Here is a 26,072-nt window from a genome sequence, read left to right on the forward strand (position 1 = left end):
GGTAACGTTTGTTTAACATTTAGTATGAACCAGGGACTGTTCATATGATAGAGGATACTGAGGGTTAGGGAGGTAAAGTAATATACCCAAGGTCATGGTACTAGCAAGTAGAAGAGCCGGGATTCACATGAATGGTGACTGCCTCCAGAGCCCTGGCTCTCTGCTGGTAGAACCTGGCCTTGGTTATTACTTAGTGTGCTAATAGCTTATGTTCCTGATGGTTTATCTCTTCAGTTGCCAGGAGTTTATCCTTGGTGTTCTGGAAGGAAATCTGCACATAATGGAACATTAATTATAATATATTGGTTGGTATGAGAGATACAACTGATTGCAATAGCCTGACAAAAGTTGTGTTTTACTGCATAGTACCCTCTTTTTGTTCTTCTGAGTTATAAAAGGTGATAGGAAAAACAAAACTTTAGAGAAAAAAAAATAATTTAAATTATGTCAAACTCAATAAACTATACACATGATTTTTGTTTTTAGTTTTTTGTAGTTGTAGATGGACAGAATGCCTTTTTAAAATTTGTTTATTTTTATGTGGTGCTAAGGATAGAACCCAGTGCCTCACACCTGCAAGGCAAATGCTCTGCCACTGAGCTACAGCCCCAGCCCACCCATGGGTTTTTTAAAAAAGCACCTATCTGTTATGGCAGAAAGATACGCGGTGTGACTTTTTTTTAATTTTTTTTTTTTTTTTTTTTTTTAGGTAGAAAAGTGTTTTGCTTTTTTTCTTAGGGGCTTTTTTTGAAAGTTTCAGTGCTCTAAATTGGCTTTGGTTATTATAAGCCTGAAAAATGTCCGCTGAAGCCACACAGACATTTGAAAATTGGTTCCACTATCTAATGGTCATTTGTGGAACATGGGACAGATTATGTTGAAAGTGTGGTGCTGTCACCCCACCCCTTTAGTGATCCCCATGTACTCTGTAGATCCTGGGACTTGATGAATGTTTTGGTCTTATTTGCCTCTCCCTGAATCATTGTGGTAACCGTAAGAAAGCTGCTATTGATGGATGATCAAATGGCCTTAAGAGCAATAAGCTGTTCTAAGAGGTAGGTCCAGATACTCCTAAGATATCCAGGATGGTCACTTCTGTCAAATGAGTAGTTAGGCATTAAATGCTGACTAGATTCTTCAGCCAGGAGGCAAATAGTGTTGGTTTTATAAAATCTTTGCTGTGCTGTGGATCTGTTCAGTTGATCTCTGGTTCCCCGACAGATCCATAACCAAAACCTTGTAGGGGGATAAACGTGTCCTGTTCATAATGTGTACCAGAGGAGGCCATATCCATTTTCACCGCATGCATATCATTGTCTACTAAACTTAACAAAGCTCTTGTTTTCTTAGATGAAATAACTTTAATGGGGTAAAGTCTCAGGAAAACAATAACTCTATAGTTTAAGAGTATAAAGTGAACTGTACCAAAGCATGTGATTCTCTGGGGGGAATTTCTAATTTAGAGGAATAGGGGAGACTCTGTTTAGCCCCATGGAGCATAAACTGCGACCCTCATCAGTAGTGCCTAGCCTTCTAAAAACAACCCTCACACCTGACTTTCTCAAAGATTAGTCTTCAACTTGTTTCTTCAATCTTTTTCCAAATTCGTTGGAGAGAAACCCACCCAGGTTGCCCTCCGGAACTGCTTTGCAGAAGGCCAGGTGAATTGTGTCAACATGTCATTGTCGATGTAGTGACAACAGGGCAGAGGACATTGGATTTGAGAGCACGGCCATCGTGAGAGGCACTGTAGGTGAGGCAGCCTTGAAACATGTCACAAGGAGGCAAACTTACGAAGATCATGTATGTAAGACTGGCAGAGGATTCATCCATTATCTTGACAGGAAGAGAAAAGCGCATTTTCAAAGATAGATTCCTTGGTTATTGTATAAAAGCACAGTCTATAGATCACATAAAGCAGCAGGCATTTTAGAAAGCAGAACTGCACCCTTCCGCTTGCATGGAAGTTCTGTTTACTCCATCTTCTCCATGACTTTGCCTCCAATTAGTAATTTGAAGGGGCTGAGAGGTGAAGGGGTGTTCAAGAACAGGTGTCGACTGTCCCTGGAGTTCATGCCTACCCATGGTTGAGTGTTTCATGTTAATAAAGAGTGAACATCACCCATAGGTCCTGAAATTAGCAAGTGTTAAATGTTATGCGATTATTAGGGGGAAACAAGATAATCTAGTCAGTGGGCTTAATTAGGTTGTGATTACCCGATTGCTGCTTCATGATAATTATATTCATAACCCCGTTTCTAGACGTCAACTACAATTATCAAAATTGACCCTAGCGCAGGTAAATGTTAGTGATCTTATTTGAAGCAGCTCTGAAACAGTGAACATCTGATGTTTCCAAAGTGCTCTTGCCTGTTTCTTCTTCCCCTCTGGCCATCTTCCCATGATCTTGTCCTTACCTTGGTAGGAAGATCTGTGGCAGTGTTATCTTATCCATGACCATGCGTGAACTGTCTACCTCTTGTTGGTTTCTGCAGAAACATAGATTCTTAAGTTTTAGGCTTCAAGTATGCACCGAAAAAGCATTAGTACATTAGCAGATAAAAATCTTGAAGCATAAGAATCCAAAATTGTCTAGCTTTTTTCCTCAGCATGTGGAGCTTTTCCAGTAGTTTTAATGTGATTCATTTGAATCGATCTTTTACTTTATAAGGTATAATCTTAAAGTGAAAAAAAAGAATCATTTGTGTTTAAGATAGTGGCTTATAAACATGATCATTAAGGTCTGAGAACTGTGAAGTGAGAACTTTCTGTATTACCCCCAGATTGATGAAATGTATTCACAGCCTCTACTAGCACAAAGAGAACAGGTCATTGCTTGGGATGTTGTTTACTGTTATCTTCAATGGAGGCAGCGATTTCTAGGAAATCCAGACAACAACCTGTGTCAGAAGTGGATATGTCAGTGTGACACTGGGAATCATTGGCTGTCATTTGGCTGCCTTCCCTCTTGGATGTGCAATTATATAGGAAAATAATGCACTTAAAATTTACACACCCTAGCAAACTTCAGGGTAGTTGATCTGTCTGAAGAACAACTAGGAATTCAGGTTTGTGTGTGTGTGTGTGTGTGTGTGTGAAGAGAGGTTATCTCTGGGCACTCGTTTTTTTGTTTTTTGCTAGAACATCAAGAGTGCAGATTTCTACTTGTAGTTGTCTCTTTGAATTTCTGGGTATAAATGCAGTCTATGTTGGGGTCTTCATTAAGAGAGTGGGCCAAGGGTTGGCCCAAGTGCAGGTTTATCTCTGTCCCTTCCTAGCTGTGTGGCCCTGTATAAGTCACTTAATTTCTTTGTCCCCATGATTTCCTACCCAATAAAATGTGAATGATAGTAATATAACTCTATAGAAATGAAAGGGTTACAAAATGTTGTGTGTTTAAGGGTCCTGGTTTATAATGGACACTCAAAATGATAGTTTCTTTTTCCTCACTGATGGAGAAACTGAGGAAGAGACTTTTCTCCAGGACTTTGACACATTCATCCACAGTTAGTATATTAATTATTTTGGCCTTGTTCTTGAACTCAGTTTTTGAATTCTGCCAGTTGGAGTGCCTGCCTTTACTGATGAGCAGTCTTTGCTGCTGTTGCCCATCACAGATAGATGTGGCTACAGCCCGAGCTGCTGTTCTATTTGATTGTGGACCCAGCAGTGTTCACTAGGAATTTGTAAACGACCTGAGAATGGTGCTGTTTCCCTCTTGGAAAATTGCATTTACATGCTAACAATGTTGCCTATCCACACCTTGCAGAGATATTCCCTGGAGTGTTGTAGGGGAACAATTTTTAATAAATGTGAAGTTCTTTGAGCTTTTTGGAAGAAAGATGTTATTACTGTTCTTATTGTTTGGTATCATTCTGGAAAAGAAATGATTTGTCTAAGACAACAGTATTTTTTTATTGCAAGGAAAATCCTGGTTGTGTTTTATATAAAAGTTGGATACCTCTGTTGCTTCACTCATATAAGGTATTTCTGAGCCAGTTTAAGGATTGTCCTGGACCCTTGCTTAGAAATGCTTTGGTTTTCTTTGTGCAGATATATATTTTTAACAGTCTATGTCCACTTGGTCTTACTAACACACTGTAATATCAGATGCACTGAGATCTCAGGAGTAAGGAGGCTAATTTTAGAATGTCTTAAGGGTAGATGGTATTTCAAATGTGGAGAATGTGGAATGGTGTTGGTAGGACCTAACAGGACTTACTTTACCTTGTTGGCTTTGGCTACAGAACATTAATTGGTGGCTTCATTGGTGGCAGAATGATGGTGATGGGTATGTTGATTAAAAAGATGAAGAACATGTAAGTGATTCTTTGGTAAAAATGCTACTTATTTTTCACCTTTTAAAGCAAATCACCCATGAAGTGGTGGTGTTATTGTTTAACATTTTGGAAATTTTCAGATATATTAAGGTGTCAGTAGAATTTTTTTTAATGAAAACTTTACAGTTATCATTTAAAAATTATGTCCAGAGCTGTTTGAGGAGGAGAGAAAAACTGACCATGCAACTGTGCACTTTATTTACTGGTGTTTAAATCTCTAGGATTCTCCCAAGTGAGAGATTTTTAGTCTCAGAGGGTGGACCCCAAATGAAAAGAGTGGAGATGTAGCCATGGGTGTGGTAGCAATTATTATAACACAGAATGCCCTCAATATAATGAGAAATATGAGATGAAACAGTAGAACCAGAAGCCTGGAGTAGCTAGGAGATCTTTTTTTTTTTTTAATTTAAGTTTGTTATATATGACAGCAGAATGCATCACAATTCATATTACACATATAGAGCACAATTTTTCATTTTTTCATATCTCTGGTTGAACACCCTAGGACATCTTAAGGACTAGGAGTGGGAAGGTTTTCCACTTGAGCCTTTAGGTTAGGGACTTCACCTTCATATATGTTCAATTCTTTACCTGTGGTAAGATTGTTTCTTACCTGTGACTACCGAGAAAATCAGTTGGCTTTGGAGTCAGAATTAAATTCACACCCTTACCTCCCACTTACCTCCCAGCTCTGTGAACTTGGGTTAAGCTCCTAATTGCTCCTAGTGGCTGGTTTCCTATCTTTAGAATGGAATTCTTTCTGGAGGAGGCTAAGAGGCTAATATATGTAAAACACCCAGCACCCAGCCAGGTGCCCAGTAAATAGCCACCTCTGGTTCATTTGCAATGATGAATTAGTGGCCACCCAATGCCTCTGGTGCAGATGGCTTGCTCCTTGCCATTCATCTGATGCCTGGTTTTGCATGCCTAGTTAGCAGTTGTGGCTTGATGATAGAGTTGGAAAGCATTTAATGTCTTCATTGTCATAAGATGTATTTTATGGATGCTGTTATAGTTAAGAAATATGTGCCTGTTCATCTCTTCATTCATTATACAGTTTTGAGCACCTTTGGAAGACAGGCACACCTGCAGTGTGTGCCTAGGTGGTCAAAGGCAGGGGAAGTGGGATCTCTCTACCAGAGTTGTGTTAGGCTCTTTGTTTTGGTAATTGAAGTGATTATGATGGAGGTGGATGTCCTCACCCACATTAAAATAGCCTGGAGTCAGGGGAGTGGTGAACAGATTCCTGTTTAGATGCATTCACTTCTGCATCTTTGTGTGTATGTATTTAGGATATAATTTGCTAACCATGTAGTCTGTGCTGCTGTGGTTCGTAATCTGGCAGATATTTTAAATATTTACTCCAAAATATCTTGTTCTCTGTTGGTGTGAAGTAGAGTTTCCAGTTATTTTTAGGTCATTTTCATCTTAGCAACCCTGTTGGAGATGAACCAGACACGCTGCTGTAAACTGTCCCCACATTTGGATAGAATTTAATAAAGTAAAGTTTAATGGTTTGGTCCCAAGAGGCAAACAGACCATCTGGTTAGCAGAAGGTTAGGTCAAGTATTGCATGGCTGCTAAGAGGGCCACAAACCAGCCCCGACGCACTGGTAATGTGTCCAGTTGCTGAATGCATTAAGCATTGAAATGGTGCTCTCAGGTCTGCCGAGCCAGCAGTTCTGTTACCACCGCTGTGACGCAGGAGATAATTCAGCTGGGCAAGCGGCAGCATGGGGGTGGATCTACAGTACAGGATGTGTAATGTCAACATGAAGGATTGGAGCTGGCAGAAGGAAGGGAAGCAGTCATTTCATGCCAATGCAGGAAGCCTAGAGAGATGCTTTCCACCCCCCTTGCCTCTTGTCCTCTTCTGGAGCTTTCACATTATGTGTTAAATGATTACCTTGTGCATGGTCCATGGCAAAACTTCAGCTGATTTTCTGCCTCTTTTGGAACCTGTCAGCATAAACAGAGTAAACCACATTCCACACACTTGTAGGGCGGGCAGAGGGAAGAGTCTGCTGCACAGACTGGGAGGAGGAGAAAGGGCTTCATTAGGCAGGAACATCTTTGTGCTTGAGATGGAATCCCATTGTATGTCCCTTTGTGCTCAGCTTTGAGACCGGCCATCCATTCACAGGCTGCAATCATCTCAGAACATTGGGCTGCAGCTGTAGTTGGTAAGAAGCTGCGGAATGGTTCCCGTGATTCTGCAGAAGCTTAGCAATTACATAATTGCTATGTAACTGGAGAGAGCCATCAGGGTTGTCTAGTTCTCCTGGAAAGAAAGCTTCTACAATTTGAGGGGTAGATTGTTTTCCTTTGTTAAACCCGAAAGCTGATGAGCAAGTACAACGAGCCACCAGGCTGAAACAGGTCTTCTCACTGGCTTGAGCGGGAAGAAGTTGACAAGTACACTTAGCTCCACACTCTGCAGGCTTCGTGGTGGTATTAAGGGGAGAGAGAGCAACCCACAGAATCTCGGAATACCAACTGAACACGGTATTTGATGGTTGCTAATATCAGAGACTGTGTTCTGTGTGCAGTCAAAGCGTGGAGTCTTCCAGAGCTTCCCTAGGAATGGGACCAGCGAGTTGTCCGTAATCATCAAGTGCCCTCGGCATTTCTGCTGTCTGCTGGGAAGCCTTTCGCATCCTCTCTTGAACGATCACGTGCTTCTGAGGCTGCTCAGTGGAAGCTCTACAGAGCCTGACCATCCTGAGATGTTCCCGAGCGCTCACATCCTCTCAGCATCCACCCCGTGCAGCCCCATCAGCCCAGGGCCTGGAGCCGACGGCACAGTCTGTCTGGGAGGACCTCACAGCGCAGGAATGAATTCCTTCTTTCAGCTGCTTCACCACTTGTTTTCCATAGCTGAGAAAACTTTGAGGTTGAGTTGGTCAAATGTAGGTGCGAGGGTTCCATTAAACCTGTGAGAGGTCCAGGCTCCGATTCATCTGAAGGAAAACAGTCGTCTAAAATTAGCCACCTCTCCTCACCCCAGTGTGGACTCTGTGTTTGTTTATGTTAAGTAGCTCTGCATTTCTGCAATCCCACCCTTTCTTGCGTGAGTTTTGTGGAGCTGCTGGAATAGAAAGAGTGGTTGTCGGGGTACATTTTTATGAATGGCAAAAGATGGGCCTTTCATAACTGTGGTACTTACCTGTGCTTCTCTATTTAAATGTGTCAGTAGTCAGAACTTCAGACTGATGGGAAAACAACAAAAAAAAAGCATTTGGATTCCTTTGTGAGTTAAAAAGGAATGCCCAGTGGGCAGAATGGAGGATGTGGATGCCAGGATGGTTTGGGTCCACAGATTCTGAGACCTTTAACCTTTAGACCTCCTTGGTTTAACTCTGAAGTTGATGGATGCAACTAGTTTAAGAGTTTTGATTCCTATGAAGCAATATTGGCAGGTTTTCAAGAAGCAGCCTATCTCAGCACTGAGCTTTTATTTCATAGCAAGCTGGAGGGGTATAGGATCAGCTATGGTGACCCTTTCCTGCATCATTCCAGGCAGGCCTTGGCATGCTTCTGCAGATGAATAAGGATGAGAGCAATTGGCATGAGGACCCACTGACTTCATCTTGCTCTGTATCTTAAAGAGTCTGAACTGGCCTGACCTATGCCATCGGCAGTGTGTGCACTCTGAGAACCACTAGACCATCTTTCAAGGGTCTTGGAGATTATGATGTGAGCAGTGTGCACTCATATGAGGGAGGAACCCATGACTCCCTTGCATGAGGGAGGCCACGAGTAAGGGAATCCTTTGCTATCAGTGTTGGTAGGCCAGTGAAGGCCTTGCAGCAGGGGCTGTTGAACATGGTGCAAGGATCCTAGACCTCAGAGCTATTGAGTAGCTGAGTGACCTTGAGAGAAGCATGTCATCTCTGATCCTAGTTTCCTTATCTGGGAAAAGAAATCTGCTTTGTAAGGTTCTTGTGGGGAATAAATGAGATCATGAATATAAATCTCTGTTTCAGAGCCTGACATATAGTGGGGATATAAAAAATACTAATTCCCTTTCCTCTCATCCTTATGTTTTTATAAAATTATGGGCAGAGCACCGTTCAACAGTGACTTTCTGATCTGGGGGTCAGAATACCCTTGAGGTTTTCGTGATATCCCCAGTAGGGGACTCTTTGAAGCTTGCACTGTTGGGATTGACAAATGTTTTTGTTTCTCGGCTATTGGGGCTGAGCAGTATCTTTTATTATATAGTGACTTCTAAAAGCCGGTGTGTCCCTCTGTGAAACGTGGCTCCAAAATCTGGTGAAGGAGAAAAAAAGTACCTTAACCTCTGTTTGCACTATCTTGAACATTCTGTAATAGATTATTTATTAAATTCCTTAGATGAGGTTCTGGTTTCTTTTTTTGTTTTGACTATTGCTACACAACCAACTCCTTTAAAAGAAAACCTGAAATTTTCCAAGAATAGCACAGAAGTAAGACATGTAGTTATCCAAAATTCAAAAGACGTAACAATTTTAATGTCTCTGAGAGTTCTCTTTTTCTTTGACCTCTAGCCCAGTGTACTAGCTTCTAGTATGTTGGTGCTCAATGAAAACCTGATGGCTGTTTTCAGAGAAAAAGACCTTAACCAGTTAAAATTTGGCCAAATGAACTTTGAAGGCCAACCACTGGTTTGTTTCAGGTCAGTTACTGAACAGACATGAGACTGGAAGCCACAGAAAGGCAGGCCCAGGGTCCCCCTGTTCACCTGTATCTTGTGCCTTGCATAGTGTCTAGAAAAGATGTCTCAAAAGACATATGTTGGTTCAGTAAACCAAACCTAGCATTTTTTAAAAGGTGACATTGCTTCCAAATATTTCTCTTTCCTAAATATTCCTAGATTTCTGAAACAAAATGAGCAGTGATTGCTACTCCAAACATCATTAGACAAACACTCTTAATTGTTGATGAGTGAATATTTGGCCCTGATTCTAATTTAAAGATGAGAGTTTAATGTTAAGTTTCCATTCAAAGGAAACTGCCCAGCTCTACAAGTCCATATTACATACATTTTGGTAGTAAGAATGTCCAGATGGCAATCTAGGTTGAAGAAGCCATGCAGAGTTGGGTTGTTGGTAATTTTGGAAGGATTTTAATTTGAGAATGACAGTTTACTATTATGATCCTCATTGACACTTCCGTGCATTTTAAAGGTGGACTTTGTAGAATCGAGTCTGAAACATTGGGGATTCAAACCCAAGAGTAGTCAATGATTCAAGGCTGTTGTTCATGGAGGAAACACATGTATAGTTTTATATGAAACTAAGAGTGAATTGGACCTATTAAGTCCAAGTGGATTGTGACATATATTTCATAGAGTAAATTGGTGATATGGAAAGAAAAGATGAGGATGCAGTGTTTCCTATCAATGTAACAGAATTGGAAGAATGAAGCCATAGAACCAGGATAATAGTCAATGTTCTTTGAGGACAGTCAGGCGGATTCAGAAAACATCCTTCTTCACCTTTGACTTTTTAGTTCTTGAACATTTCAATTGAATGATTTAGACCATTGAAAGTCTAGTATGTGCAGAAGCCTTCTAGGTATTAGGTGACCTTGCAGCATTAAAGAAACCCATGGATCCTGTTAGTTCCAACCTCACTGAAGGACATATTCTGAAGAGCCAGCTCATTAAGCAAGCTTTTGAAGGGTGTGCGCTGCAGAGCAGTTTCCTGTTATTTGGTTAATGGTTGACCTAGTTCTATTGCCATATGCTTCCTGGAACGCATTCTAATATAAAGTATGTGTTAAAGCAAGACTAGGATAATAGCAGGAAAGTCAAAGCCTTTCTGAAGCAGAGACCATATTAATGCTGGCCCAGTGAAGGCAGAATAGTGTATGGATGGAAAAATGAAAAGACTTTGCTCCTCATGGCCATGTTTCCTAGTTTTGATTTTAATAATCATGTTTCGTCCCAGTTCATTCTGAGGAGTTGAGTCTTCCCAGAATCCCTTGCACACAGGCCTGTACCATGAATTCATTTATGGTGCACGGGAGGCCGAGTTTGGTGTTCAACACCCCAAGTAAAATTTTCATTGCAAGGAAGGATTGGATTAGATGTGGCTAATGGCAGGTGGTTGTGTTTTTGTATTATTATTTTTATATTGTATGCAAGGGATTAGTAAATCTTTTTGTCTGCAGTTTGGATGGAGTCCAGAGCCAAGACTGAGGCTCCTTTGACTTATTTATCATTTCACCTGGAATCAGCAGCTCTGGCTCGTTCATTTAGATGGATGGGAAGCCCACACAAGTCATAGGGGCTGGTGAGCAAACTTTGCACCAGACACACAGTGTTTGTTTTAGCAGCTTCAGAATGTGAAGAATCTGTGGGTCTAGCCTGCTAATTGCTGGATATTTGGGTGGCGGTGGAGGAAGTTGTTCTGTTCTCTTCATTGCTCATAAAAAAAGTGTTTGAGGAACCTCAAGTGTTTGTGTGGCGGCAGGAGGGTGGACATCCCCTTTTAAAAATGACTGTAAAACTGTGGTATGGGCAGTGATTTCTAAACCTGGTTGATCTTCCAGAATGAATTCTGAGAACTTAGAAACAAAAAGGGATTTATTAAAAATGGACTTTTAAGTTCCACCACAGGAGAGGGATTCCTTAGGTTTAGGGTGGGAGCTTAGAAGGTGTGTTTTCAGAAGCCAGATGTAGGAGCCACTGGCCTTGAATACAGTGTCATTAAGCAAGGGAGGAAGAAGCAGCCCCATGCAGGAAGGAGGAAAGGGAAGAGTTGCTGTCAGAACTTGATATTTGCAGCTGGTAATAATTGGAGCTACGGAATAGGCTTTCCTCTTTTCTTCCCCAGGAATTTAGTACCTTTAGGGCACCTTAAGGGTACTGTATACTGAGTGATTTAAATTTGGGAAATGTCATCTCAGTGGCAGGCTACTTACTGTGCTCCACTACCACTACCCCCATCCTTCTCTGCCCTGTCCCTTGTCTCCTACAGTAGAGGCAATGTCAGCAGAATATCTGTCACTCATCAATTAGATTGGATGCAATTTTTTTTTCAAATAAATACATTTGACAAAAATAAAGGGAAGTTGTATTATGTCGGCTTCTAAATATAAAGAAATTGCTACTGACCCCAAGTAAAATAATTTTTTTTTTCTATTAATGATAAGGAGATGCACTTGTTGACCAGGCTCACTCCATATGGCTTCCTGCATGGCCTGGTTTGAAGCTGTTGCCTCTGATATTAGGCCATTGCTAACTGACCTATTTTTTTAATCAGAGGGACCATCGCTACAGGATCAACACTAGCCAGGGACTAATAAATATGCTTGGTAGGTAGTTGTGTTGGTTAGTGCACTGAATGGCCATCTGAACCAGCTCGGTAGAACTTTCCCCAGAGGTTAAGAAGTAACTTGGAAAGATGAAGATTTCAGCTTCAAAGCAGTAGTTGTGGTCAACATACCTTTCTAGGATGTGTTCTGCATTAATCTCAACAAAAAGGAAAATGACCCTGTTGCAACATTGAACAGGTCAGACACTTTGACTTCCTGAGAAAAGGCAGGGAATTGTTTCTATATTATTACCTATCCCTGAAATAACTACCACTACTGCCATAAACCACCCTTCTGGCACCGCAGAGAGTGTCTATAGAGTACACATTACTAAGAGAATTTGATCTTTCTCCCCATTTTATTTTAACTGTAAAGGTCTCACCAGGCAAGAAGGTTATTTTAGAAGTGAAAGAGGAAAAGTGAACGAGTAGAAAGAATAAAGCAAGTTGAGGAAATTTGTCTGATTGCCAGTAATTTTTTAGTAACAGAAAACAGTGATCATGGCCCAAGAACTCATGCTCATGTCCTTGGCATGCTTAGAAGCTCCAAGAAGGGAGTATAGTCTCTTTAAAGTTATTTTAAGGAGTTGGACACTACCTACTAGGCTCTAATGCTTACCCAAGTTAAGAGGTTGAAGTGCCTCCAAGGCTTTAAGTAGCAGCTGACCATGTGGTCTTGTTAACTCTGAGATGTTGCTGAGTGACTCAGAGCACTGTGGCGAACGATTCTGTCCTGTTCCAGCTGCCCCAGCAGAAATCAGCATTAGGTCACTGTTTGGGCAGATGGTGCAGAGCCCATGCCACCATCAGGACTTTCTAAAGGACAACCTGAAATCACTGTCCTGCACATGGGATGACGTGGAGGACCCGCCTGCTGCCTAAGTGTCCATTTCTTACCTCCACCTTATCCCCTGTCCTCACACCAACCACTTGGAGAGGAGAAGACTCATGTTCTCATAATCATTTGCTCTTTGGATCTTTTCTCAACTGGATAGACGGAGGCTTTTGTTTTCTGCAGGAAAAGGTAAAGTGTGCTCAAGGTAGCCTAAAAAGTGTGTAACGCCAGAGGTAACTAGTACCCAAGAGGTGGGTTTGCTGACCTTAGCATGATGGAGGTAGTAGCTGCCTAGTGACTCATGAGCACTACTGGTTGAGTGAAAAATGGGGTGCGGGTGGGGTGGTCAGAAGGTGGTTGGGATTGTTGCCTCACTAGACCACTCTCTAAACTTTCTCTGTCTTTTCATGACTCCAGCATGTTTATGTAAATCCAAAATTATTTTGAAGCTTGAAGTGTCTTTCTGTTCAGTCGTGTGAATGTGCTGCCTATTTCGAAAGTTGATAATGACTCAAGGGTATCCAGCTCTCAGGATTCAAGCCACTGCATGTTGGCAATGATACTGGATCCTGGTTTTAAAAATAAAATGCCGGGATGCCGCCTCGAGGATCCAGACATAGACTGTGAGCACATTCTAAATCTTGATCCCCAAATACACAGCAGTGTCAGCTACAGAAAAAGTGGAAGGGAGACATAGGGTCTGGAAGGAAAGGCATTACTGTCCTCTGCAAAGTCGGTCTTTATGGACCCTTGAAATCCTCCCACCCAACCCCTTCGTTCTGCAGCTCTGGAAAGGCTTAAGTGATTTGTCCAAAGTCCATAATGTAGGAAGTGAGTTAGGGAAACCTGAAATGGAATCCCAGCTTCCTGCCTTGGCGATCCATGCTTATTCCACTACAGCCGTGTTGGCAGATCGCTTCTATTTTTTGTGCCAATTTTGATTGATTGGTGGAGACTGCCTGGAGCTCCACTTTGAGGATTCTGGGCCTTGTCTAGGCTTGTTGGAAGAGACTGTGGAGATCAAGCAGAGAAGCCTGCAGTAGGCGGGAGAGGGTAAGTGACAGGCGATGGCACTTCCCCATACTTGCTGTCCCTTACAATTATGTGATTTAAAATCACAGATTCACTCCCTACCAAAGCACTTTCTCACTTAGTGTTCATGAAGACATCCTCTCCCCAAACGGTTTCAAATAAAGTCATGAGGCAGAGAGAATCTCCTTCAGAATAGCTGAGCCAGGTGACTTCTCCAGGGCAACTGGGCGTGTTAAGTCGTGGTTTGGACCAGTGTTGGGGTTCTAGCCTGGGCTTTGTTGGGGAGCCTGAAGAGATCTCTGTGCACTGTTGCTGAGGGTCCCACATGTCCCTGTGGCACATGCCATTCCTGCTGAGTTGTCCACTTTGCTTTTCACCACCTGCACCCCTGTCTCCACAGATGGAATAAGAAGAGGTTCACAGAGGTCAGAATTGCTCAGGGGAACACAGGGCCACACTGGAACCCTGGTGCCCTGATGATCACCAATCCAAGGCATTTCCCGAGCGGTTCCCTATCTGTGACCATGATTGTGAAACTAGAAACGACACTGGAGGTTATTAAATCTCCTTTTATATCCAGGGAAATTGAAACCAAGAACATTTAAGGGATTTGCCCAAGGTGACTAAGTTGTTAGGTTTCACAAAACACTCTCTGTACATTCCCCCCGCCCCTCTTTCCTTTCTCTCTTTTCCTTATTTATTGTGATGAGACAGATGAACGGTTGCTCATCAAGAAATTCACAGGGAGTATGATTGCCTAACGACATATTGGGATTTATAGATTTCATACTGTCAGAACGACGCAACTGTCACTGAGGAGAACTTTTTGGGTTATTCTTAACAGAGTTTAGTAAATTTAGAAGGAAAATCTTTGGTTATAAATTTTCTTGTAACATGACCCTCACAAGGTGTTGAGTGTAATTTTGGAACCCTTTCTGTTTCCAGAGATGAGCTGTTGCGACAATAAACGTAGAGGGTGAATGTGCTAGACTGGGCTGTGAATTTGTTTGCCTAGCGCAATGATAGGTACCTCATAGTTGGGTCAATGGGGACTTCATGTGTCTTTGGGAATAGAAGCACCTTCCACCAGAACTCTGTCGTGCTTCTCTTCTCATATGAACTCACAATATTCTGCCCTGAGTAGGGTTTGTGTTTAGCAGGGAGGAAGCTATGTTTCACAGGTAGAGCAATCTGCTAATGTCTAATTTGAGATGAGCGCTATTGATAACAACAGAAAAAGCCACTGTCATTTCCCATTCAGATGCCTCCATTTGTCCCTCTTGACTGGTCTGGAGAACAGAATTGGGGCTCTTTTTTTTTTTTTTTTTTTTTTTTTTGCCATCCTGAGCTCTAGACAGCTCCCCTTAGACAAAGTGCTGTGTTTCTTTGCAATGGCTGCTTCCTGTCTATGGTTTCCCCCCACCTTATTAGTCAACAAGGAGGGAGAGTTACCTGGATTTCTTTTTCTTCATTATTAAATTATTTATTCTAATTTGTTGTCCATGATGGCATGCTACACACAGAGAAGACAATTTTTCAAGTCACTGATGGTACACAAAGTATTTTCACACCATTCGTGTCTTCATACATGTACTTAGGGTCATGATGTCTAACTCATACCTGGATTTCTAAGTGATCTTGGTCAAGAGAGTGTGAACCAGGCTCTTAGAAAGTAGGCGAGGGGGGCCACCTTGGAGCTGGTGCTCTCTAATGAAACACTGCCTTTTGATAGTGCCTCCAATTACAAAATCATCAATAAAAATGTTTCCCTTGTTTCTTCTGGAAACTCCGTCTAACCATGAGTCTTTGTTTTGGACAAAACTGGGTACAAACCATTCTTAATTCCTTTTCCTCCTAGTCACCTTGTTGCAGCAGAATGATCCCCTCTCACTTTAACAAAAAGATTCTCTTTCTAGCTTAAAATATTCCAGATATGCTTTAACTTGCCTTGGGGTCATAGCACTTGTCTTCCAGGACTGATGAGTCTTGTCAGTTGCCCCAGGGTGAGAACTTTAATAAGCAAATTGCACACACCTGGTTTTGCAAAATATTGGCCTAATGGGGCACCTAGGTGGAAGACGGGCACATCCATTACCTGTGTACACACCCTTTCTCCCCACCCCTTTTTAAAGGGAGGCCTCAGAAATTGCTGCCCCCCCCCCCATTTAGCTTGTAAAACTTTCCTGTCTCCTTGCTCCCCTATGTTCTGATGGCTCAGAGGGTTGTGATCATTAACGAGCTCAGGTTGTTGCTGTCGCTGCTGCTGTCTTTTAGATTTGAAAGCAATGCCAGTGATGGGATGTGGTGAATGTGCGGGGGAGTCTGGTTAAAAGCGAACAGGGCTGGAGAACTCTCTTTGTCAGACTGTGCATTCCCCTGCCCTTCTCTTTGATTTGTGGCTACCACTGGTGTTTATACAACTTGCTCAGGTTCTTCTTGGTTTAAGAAAAACAAAAACAAAAACAACCTGTTTCCCTGTTATTGAATGCAGGACACCAGGGTTATTTGTATTTTTACTTCTATTCATTCATTCAACCATTTATTGAGGGATTGGAGTTTGAAACTAGGTCCTTGTGCATGCTAGGCAAATGTTCTGCCACTGAGCTACAGCCCAAGCCTTCGTAAACGTTTATTGAGCATTTGACTACTTCTGAGGCTTTGTGCTAAATCTGGCTTTGGGAATGAAAGACCTAGACCCCACTTTCCAGAGGCTCGTAATCTAACATGGACCTTGGCATATGTCAGCAAGTGTAACCTATCCCCACACCTGGAAGTGCTGTGCTGTAATGCATTTCCTTTGGCTTCTGTGCTCTCTCTGATTGCTCAAGATCAGCTACCTCTCCATCCACCCCCACCAAAGCTATTGGGATGTCTTTCTTATCACCTGGTTTTCCCAGACGTGATCTAGGTGATCAGGATAGAGGATGGCCACCTTAAGAAGCTGAAGGCCACCTTGACACATATGCATATCCAGGCCAATTAATGGGTTGTGTTTGATGCTCGGGAATGTTTCATGCTTGCAACTACAGCTTGATTCCACATTGATCTCAGATTCCATCTATCATCCTGCTAACATGCCCACAGGATTCCTGGACTGGACTTTTCTCCATTGGTTAACTCCTGTGTCTCCTTGGATGATATTCTGCCTGAAAGTTTATAAATTTTGGTGATAGAATTTAGCCCCTCCCCCCTTTTGGCTATTTATTTATTTATTTATTTATTTATTTATGGTACCAGGGATTGAACTCAAAGGCATTTAATCCCCGAGCCACATCCCCAGACTTTTTTATTTATTTATTTTTTATTTTGAGACAGGGTCTCACCAAGTTGCTTAGGGCCTCGCTAAATTGCTGAGGCTGGCTTTGAACTTGTGATCCTCCTGCCTCAGCTTCCTGACCTTCTGGGATTATAGGCGTGTGCCACCATGCCCAGCTAGAATTTAGTTGTTTTGGCAATAAATAGTTATAGGCTCTCTAGGTCTTGACTAAGTTATGTGTGACTTTCACTCTCCAAATCCGTTGTCAGCCTACCACTTGTTCATGGACGGACCTCCAGTTATAAACCCAGCAACACCTGAAGTACCCTTGCCAGGGACACTGGTTTGATGTTTCCCAGACATCTTTAGAAAAACTCCTTCCTGTCTTCCTAGAGTTCTTTTGGGCATATACAAAGTCAACACAGAAAGTATCTCACCCACCTCTCTGCAGTCCTTTATGCCCACAGCTGTAGTTTTTACATTTGTATCCTGGAGCGGGGCTTACATCCATTTACGGTGAGGAATACTTGAGTGGGATGCCCACTCATACCGATGCACTTAGGCATAGCAGGGAGGAACATCAGGTTAGCCCACTGTGGCGAGGTCAGAGGGCATATGCTGTGATAAGGACATCTAGAGGTCATTCCCTGTCTTGGTCTTCTGCACTGAAGCTCATGTCACTTGCATCATGCTGTGACATGAAACAATATTGCTTCGGAGGGAGTGCCTGAGGGACTCCAGTTGTTCATTACCCTGAGATTACTGCCTTCTCTTGCCTGGAAACTTGCCAGCCGTGGTGAACAAAGAGGTGACCCAAGCAACTTTCTCACTTTCATTCTTGAGGACTAAATGGCATCCTTAATATCTGATGGTTTCCTCTGTACCCCTGTGGTTAAGTAGAATGTAAAGACAGGCTTTCTTAATTCTTTTTTTCTTTTCTTTCTTTTTGTGTTTTTTTTTTTTTGAAAAAATGTTTTTAATGAAGAATATGGTTAATACAGGAAATCAAGAAGATTTTTAGCCAATTTTGTGAGAATTGGTAAAAAGTCAAAGGTGGGACAGAAAATACATCTGGCTGAAGAGATGATGATTGATTTCTAGGAAGCGGGAGACTGTTGGGTATACTCACAGTATTGAAGAAGAGTTCTTCCTGGAATAAAAGTACAAAAAAAAAAAAAAAAAAAAGAAGGCAAAGAGGAAAATGCATTTCCCTACTCCACACACCATGAGGCTCATGCTCTGGTCACTAGAAATTCTGAACATTTCTTGAATTCTCAGACTTTCTTGATTTTCAAAATCGAACACTTAATTCCAAAATAATCTTTATCCATCTCTGTGTCCCCCCTCCCTCGGTTATCTGTGTCCCCTGAAAGTTTGAAAACAAGTGACTTTTTTCTCATCTCTGTTGGCGGACACACAACAGTGGGCCTTTCGCCTTCTCTGTGGAAAGAATGGAAACTATAGCAAGCAGCCAGAGGACCTCCATACAGACTGACATTCCTCGCTTCTGCTTTTGAAGTTAAGATGGTCACGGGAGAGAAAAACATTTTCGGTTCCAAGCCTAAGAAAAGGACATTCCTTTTAGTCTTGGCGCTCTTTGTTTTTCATGGTGTTGATTTATTTTAGAATCATCCTCAGTCCCATTAATAAATCACATCTGAAAATCAAATCACTTTTGCAAGTTCTTCCCCTCTCCATGCCCTTGATTATAGAAAAGGTGGCATTTCCTCAGATTCCTCTGAAGTAGCTTAGGGTATATTTTCCTGGCATTTTCCCCCTTCTGGATGGATTCCCATTGTTGATCAAGCACATTCAAGAAAGTTTTCCAAAGAGTCCTGGGAGACCCATCCATGCATTCTGAGAATTCTGTTAAACAAAGCAAAAATTAAAAAAAAAAAAATACACAAAAAAGAAGTTTAGCTTTTCACCTTGCTGTGGAGAAGGAAATCTCAGAGGGATCATTTTCCTTTCAGGAAAATTGGGGTTTTTAGGTTAAATTCCACATTATACAAATCCCCTTATGACTGAGAACCTATGCAATCAACCATGTGTCTTCAAAATGTATTTCTCTGTTGAAAGAAAAGGGAGTTCCATTTGAGGTGGTTGATTAAGACATGAAGACAAGGTCTGAAATTGGTGGTGGCCCAAGGTCACTGGTAGAACTAATGGGCCATTTGAAAATTATTAGCAGCTGGTTTAATAGAGTTTTAATAACTACAGCTGCGTCAGAGAATCCAAGCACAAGGCATCCAGAATGTTCCCCTTGAGGTCCTTTTCCCCTTGTTCCCTGATAATCCTGGCATCCTTTGAACAAAGGTGCAACTTGGATTGAAGATTAGGTAGCAGAATACATGAGCATGTAACACAAGCTTTATTAGCTTCAGGTTCTTGACCTTTAAAAAAAAAAAAATTCTGGTAGCATTAAACCTCACCCACCACCTTGTGTACTTCCCTGTGTCCCAACTAGTAACACTACAACCTCGATGTCTTACAATGTTGGAGAATTTCCGTGGCTTCTCTTTCTTTTCACCTAAGTTTTAATCATATCTAAGGATTTGTGAGGTTTAATTTGCCATACTCTGAGGCTGTGGAGAAAAAGGCAACTGGAAGAAATACCAATCAAGTCAAGTTTCTGATTTCATACCATATAATAGAAGAGTAATTTGCTTAGATCTTTACCTTCATATCTGGAGGTGCGAGCACGCGCGCACACATGCACACGCACACGCAGGCATATCTAAATAATTTTTGGTCTGCAAAGAAATAGGCCTGTTTCCTTCATCTGTCATCTGTACCTTGCTAACCCAGAGGCTTGACAAGGAGGAGAAATGCGTAGAGCATTCCACCGTTAATGGATTCCACAGCCATGAGTCACCCTGGCCTCAGGCTTCTCCCCTTGGCCTCATCCTATTCCTGCTCTCAAAGTCAGAGGTCTGGATCTCCAGTTACTGACTTTTTGAAAGTGAGAAAGAAGGGGGAAGATGACACAGGTGACATAAAGCAAGAATCTTCTTGTATATTTCTAAGCAAATTCCTAAAATACACTATCAAAGCATAAAAGTAATAGAGGTCAGGTTTAGAGAAATCCACACCTTACATTGATTTGCAAAGCTCTTTATCAACTAAACCAGCGACTTTCTGTATGCATTCTATAAATTTGTGCTCCTCAACAACCCCAAGAAGCGGAATCATCTCTGTGACCCACAGAGATCAAGCCACTTCCCCCAAATCATGGCTGGTTCTGTGCCAGGACAGACACCCAAACCCTGTCTTCTGAGCAGCCCTTTCCAGTACACCACGGATGACTCACCTACAAATGACAAATGCTTCGTAGGCTTTTCAAGGAAGTTGAGGATATTCAGGGGACATCCTCTGACCTTGTGAGGATGTATCATCATGGAAGGAAATCACCATGGTCTTCATTAGAATCGTCCTTGGAGCTAGTGCTCAGATGGCTTGCAATGGCTGTGTAGAAAGGACTTTCGTGATGTCTAAGGATGTAAAGGTTTGCAAAGATAACCATTGCGCAATGCAATCCTGAACAGTCCTGTCAGTTGTTTCCTTGTGCTGTTACTTCAGATGTAACTCATCCCCAGACTAATAGGTTTAAAGCACCAGGTTTAAACCAGGTTTAAAGCTCTGATGGAGAAGGGCAAGGGGCCGTGCTAGTGGTACTCAGGAGGGGGCAGAAACTGTATTTTCTAACTGTATGTTTAATCTTCACTATGTTGTGCGGTGGATCCAATTTTATTGTTTTTCCTGTTTAGCATATGAGAAATGTTATTCCTATTTAGCCTAATAGAGAACACAGGCTTAGTCGGGTTGAGTGGCTTGCACATGCTTGCAGATGTGCGTAGTGTCAAGACAGGGCTGTGAATGCAGATCAGTTGGGCTTTCCATTGTGCAGTGCTCTTTGAGATGATTAAGAAACCTACTACTGTTATTTCTGGAGGACCAAAAAAGTCCTGAAAACAGAGGTTAAGAATTATTGGTGAGACTGTGTGCCAAAATAGTTTTCATGTATTAAGTTTAATCTTTACTTTGATCCTATGAAATAGGAACCATTTTTTAACCACTTTACAGGGGAGGGAGTGGAAGCATGGAAAGGTTATACATTTAACCAAGATGGCACAATTGTTTTGTGGTAAAGACTGGATTCACCCTCAGGCAGGTGAGCTTTGTTATGGTTTGGATGTGGTGTTCCCCAAAAGCTCACGTATGTGACAATGCAAGAAGGTTCAGAGGAGAAATGATTGGGTTGTTAGAGTCTTAACCCAATCAGTGATTTAATCCCCTGGGGTAAGGATTAATTGAGTGGCAGCCGGAAGCGGTAGGGTGTGGCCAGAGGAGGCGGGGAATTAGGTCTGACTCAGGGGTATATATATTTGTATCTGGCAAGTGGAGACCTCTCTCTCTGCACCTGGGTGTGAGCTGCTTCCCTCTGCCACACGCTTCGCCATGATGTTCAGCCTCATCTCAAGCCCCGAGAAATGAAGCTGGCTTTCTAGAGACTAAGATCTGAAACCGTGAGCCCTCAAATAAATTTTTCCTTCTCTATAGTTGTTCTGGTAGGATCCTTGAGTCACAGCTCCCAAAAAGCTGGCTAAAACAGGCTCCAAGCCCATTCTCTTGACTGCCTTGTTGTTAGGCAGCCCAAGTGCCCACGTGCCAAATTCAACACAGCCTTCATTGGTTGAACGTGTTTTCCCACCTGGTCCACTCTGGGGTTGGTGTATTCTGAAAATGATCTGTTTCACAGTGGTGGGTAATTGAGGCATTGGGCTTTGAGAAGGACCTTTTCTCTCAAAAAGAAGATGTAAAGATATGACTTCAATTGTTCTGTAAGTCAGTATGCAGACTTCTTTTTTGAATGAGAGGGATCCCTGACTTGTTGGTCTTTATCTTAGAAAATGTAAAGGTATTACAGGGCTATAAGCACATCACCGGATGGGATTAGGTTGGCGTTTTAAATCCTTCACTCCAGATGTTCAGCTGCCTTAGGTGGCTACCTCAAGGTCACAGCCAGTGAAAACTCTTGGACAGTCCTTTGTTCAAGGGATCCTTCAAGGTTGTCAAGGTTTATGCTAACACCAGAGCCCTGCACCTCAAGTGGCTTTTGAGTACTTGAAATGTGCCTAGTCCATATAGATGATGTTGTTCTAATTCTAAAATACATTGAATTTTCAAACTTCTTAGAAAAAGAATGAAAAATATCTTACAAAATGAGTTTTTATATCGATTGTTCAAATTATATTTTTGGATATATTAGGCAAGATACATTATTGGAAATACCTACAACCTGTTCCTGGCTGCTAGAAAATTTAAAAATCACATATATGGCTGATGTTATATTTCTGTCTGACAGTGCTGATCTGGGTAATTTCCTTGATATCTAGTTAAATAGAAAATACATGGGAATGCAATTATCACCGGCTAAGCACCATCACTGAGCACCATCTGCTTCAACTATTCCAACCTAAGGAATTATTGCTACTTAGGTGATATTCTACACCTTTGTTGGCAGTGTTCTTTTTAAAATCCAGTTAAGAGTTTTTTTCTTTTTTTCTTTTTTTTAAGTTTTCATCTATCACCAAAGAATAGACTGCTTTTAACATAGGTTTAAAAATCAAACTTAGACCCCATTGCTTTAGTTCCTCTGGATGAGTCAGAGTATTGAGCTGGTTATTAGATGGAGTTCATTGAGAGGGAACGTCTGTTCTTTCTTCCTTCCAGTATCCTGGAGGTTGAACCCTCCTCTTCACCCCCAGCTGTGTTCCTGGCCAAGGCCTACAGCCTCTCATCCCTGGACACCTTCTCGGTTGCTGTATTAGTTGCCTGTGTCTCAGTGCCCTCCCTGCTCCCAGAAGCCCTTCATAGTGCTGCCAAAATAATCTTCAGAAGGACACAGCTTTCGTTATACCACATTCCCCTGATTAAGGAAGATAAAAGTTCCAGGTTGCTCTCCAGATGAAGAGAGGGAGGGGAGAATTTGACATTGGAAACTCCCTAGATGTTATCTTCTTTAAGGCCTTTGAGTTGGATATTTTCTAGTCCCCTTCTCTGGGTCTGGAAGGAGTTTGTATCTTGCCTGAGGTCAGGTGGTAAACTGCTGGAGCTGGATCTCATCTTTAGGGTGATGTCCTCTTAGCTCTCTTTGCTAAAACTTAGGCCTGGTTGCCTAACTTTCAAGAACATTCGTTACCAAACCCACACTGTCTTTTCTTAAATCACGTCCTTTCTTTTCCCACCTGCTTTGGTCATCATAGCTCTCTCCACCTGTGCCCTCAGAAACTCCACCATAACAATCATCATAGATGGTTTGGGATTCTTTATTGGTTAATTTGTTGATGCAGTCTTGTCTAACTATATTTTAACGTCAAAGAGAAAGGCCATCCCACTTGTCCCCCTCAGAGTGTTTTGTTTATCTCCCACGTCTGGTGGGCACTCAAATGTCCAGTAAGTACATGGTGCTGGCACATGGCAACCGCCCATAAATATTTTGTCTCAATTGAAAAGTTTTTTGTTGTTGTTGTTGTTTGTTTGTTTTTTTTAACTGAGGCAAGTCAGTGATTTCCTTCATCCCTAGTCTAAATATGAGATGGAGTGGATTCTTGGCATTGACAAGAAACTTCTAAGTCAGACTTTACCTCATCGAGTCTTGGATTCCTCACCTAATCTCAGGATCTTGATTGTGGGATGAGGGCGACATAGCTGGTATCCCATATATGTCTGGAGGGTAATGGAGCATATTGATTCTTGCATTTCCTGCAGAGACATTTAAGACACTTCTTTATGTTTGGGGGTTAAGGTTAAATATATGCCCCCATGAGGACAGTGCCTGTACCCTCTATAGCGCTTCAAGGAACAACACTGAACATTAGATGGAATGGTCAGTGGGTTGAGGGATTGATTGAAGTTTGTCTTCAGATAAGTGTTCCTGCTGAACCTTCTTTGTCTAGTGGGACATCCCTGCTGCTGTCTGAAGTTTATGACCATCACAAGCAAGTCGTTGACATTTGGTCCGTTTGTGCCTAGGCAGTTAGTGTTCTGTGGTCTGTCTTGGCTGTTGCTGCCTCTTGTTCACTTGCCCACAATAACGTGTGGACTCGTATTCATTATTTAAACACCAAAGTGATCACACCCACGTGTTCCCTAAAATGTGGGCTGACTTGTTGGCCATCCACTTGTAGACTTGGGGATTTTTTTTAAGAGACAATTGAGCTTCTCTGATTTCTCTGAAAACACTTAAACTTTAAAAATAATTTCCAGTTTGTAAAACCCACATACTTATAAAAAAAATATACAAACATTATAGAAGCTGGATTTCAGACAAAGTAGAAGTTCTTTTCAACTCCACATTCAATGACGACTTCGGTCTTCATGGTTTGGGGCATACAGCTTCCAGTTGTTTTCCTGTATTTAGATAATAGCATTTTATCACCATTTGATCAGACTCTGCACTCTGTTTTGCACTTAAGAGTTTCCCCAGGAGAAGGCTGGGTTTTGGTACGCAGGCACGGGAGCTGGATGTTTGAGGCTCTTTGTGGTGACAGGAGAATTTCGTCTGCACTGTGTTGAATTTTGGCCATCTGTGACCTCGTTCTCTTTAATATGTGGCTCTTTAAAGACTTATTTTTTAAAGTAAATCCATAGAAATAAACTGTTTGGAGACCAGTTCGTTTCTTTCAATACTGATATTTCTCATCTTCAAAATACACCAGTCTTCTGGAATGCAGTAGTGTTTTATGAGTGTAAGTTGCATTTCATAAAGACACTCTTTGTCTGAAATGTCATTGTCACAGGCAGCAGCAGCCTAAGGAGCATGGTAATGCACACAAGCATATGAGTACAGGAGGACGAAGGCAGAACATACATCAAGTGCCCAACCGCTAAACCTGCCTGGAATCCTTAGGATGGCATTGGGATGAAGGGAGATGACCTGTGCTTGAGAACAGAGAGGACAAGTCCTGCAGAAGGGCCCCGCTCATCTGCCCTGGAATAGCCTCCAGCCACAAGCCAGGCCTCTGCTTTGTGGCCAGATGGGACTGAGGCTAAAGCCTTTTTCTAATTCTGATCCTCAGCGTCTCCACCAGCCCCCGCTCTGCGCCTCTCCTCCACATACACGCAAACACATCAGCCCATCAATTCAGCAGTATTATTAATGTTTGATTCTTTATTTCCTCAGTGCTAAGACATTTCCCCCTACATTCATACATTTCTTAAAAGGGAGACTTGTTAAAATCAAAGTTGATATTGAGTGTGCATGAAGTTTACCCTTCAATCTATTATTAAACTGGATCTTATAATAAACTTGTTTCCAAATGGTGGAAGAACAACATATAGGTTCTGGACTCTGGCTACAGCTGGGGTTGAACAGTGCACAGTCTCAGCTTCAAGGACCTAATAATGCAGTGTGGGAGATAAGCAGATAGTGCTGTGTGAATAATGCTTGGGAAGTTCAGAGGCACTTAGGAGATGTCTCAGTTCAGCTTTGGGGTGCAGGCAAGGCTTGGTAGAGAAGGTGGTACTCAACTGGGGATACTTTTGCCTCACCAGGGGGCATTTTGCAATACCTTTGGAGAAACCAGTTAAGACACTGTTGGGCTATCACTAGTGGGGTCAGGGGAAGATGCTACTGGCATCTAGTGGGTGGCCAAGGACTGGAATGATGCTAAAGTATCCTACAGTGCCCAGGACAGTCCCCACAGCAAATAGTTATCTGGCTCCAAATGTCAGTGGTGCTGAGGATGAGAAACACTGGTCTAAATTGAGACTGAAGGGTGAATGCTCATTGATAGTGCTGGGGGAGTGGGTCAGGATGAAGGGAGTTATAGGCTTCCAGGGAAAATGTGGGCTATAGTGAAGAATGGCACGTAAATAGTGGCTAAGTAAGGTTTCAAAGTAAAAGTTTCCTATAATTGGTTCTTAAGAAGTTTGTTTCTGACTTTGGCGAATTTGTTTTAGCAGAATTTGTTTTAATTACAAAAGGCAAGATGTGAAGGATTCAGAAAGGAAGGCGTTTCAGTGAAGGCAGTTTGCGCAAAGGAGGAATTTATGATAATTGTATGTGCCAGAAAGTATGGCAAATGTTGCTGTATGTTCATTATCCAGAGTATTCCATACAACAACCCCGTGGAATATGGGTTACTTTGCATAGATGAGGAAATAGAGGCTTAGAGAACTTAAATAGTTTGGCAAGGGTTCATATAGCTCATAAGTCATGGAGTTGGAATTCAACCCAAGGTATATTTGACTCCACCTGTACCTGTATTGCAGAGAAGAAGATAGTCCAGAGAGGCTCGTGTGTG

At 42.1% G+C, this 26,072-nt stretch overlaps 1 protein-coding gene across 6 annotated transcripts in view; it reads left to right on the forward strand.

Annotated features, from left to right (window-relative positions):
* Znf462 (zinc finger protein 462) overlaps window positions 1-26,072 on the forward strand; it is a 137,292-nt gene that overhangs the window by 12,506 nt on the left and 98,714 nt on the right. Inside the window, exon 1 of one of the 6 annotated variants that reach the window (XM_026391110.2) lies at window positions 12,376-12,665. The exons of the other annotated variants lie outside the window; for them this stretch is intronic. The gene's annotated coding sequence lies outside the window, so the exon portion shown is untranslated. Of the gene's footprint in view, window positions 1-12,375; window positions 12,666-26,072 lie in introns of those variants that run through there. 6 annotated transcript variants of the gene reach the window in all.

This window comes from Urocitellus parryii, chromosome 4 (assembly GCF_045843805.1).
Source record: "Urocitellus parryii isolate mUroPar1 chromosome 4, mUroPar1.hap1, whole genome shotgun sequence".
Lineage (NCBI taxonomy): Eukaryota > Metazoa > Chordata > Mammalia > Rodentia > Sciuridae > Urocitellus > Urocitellus parryii.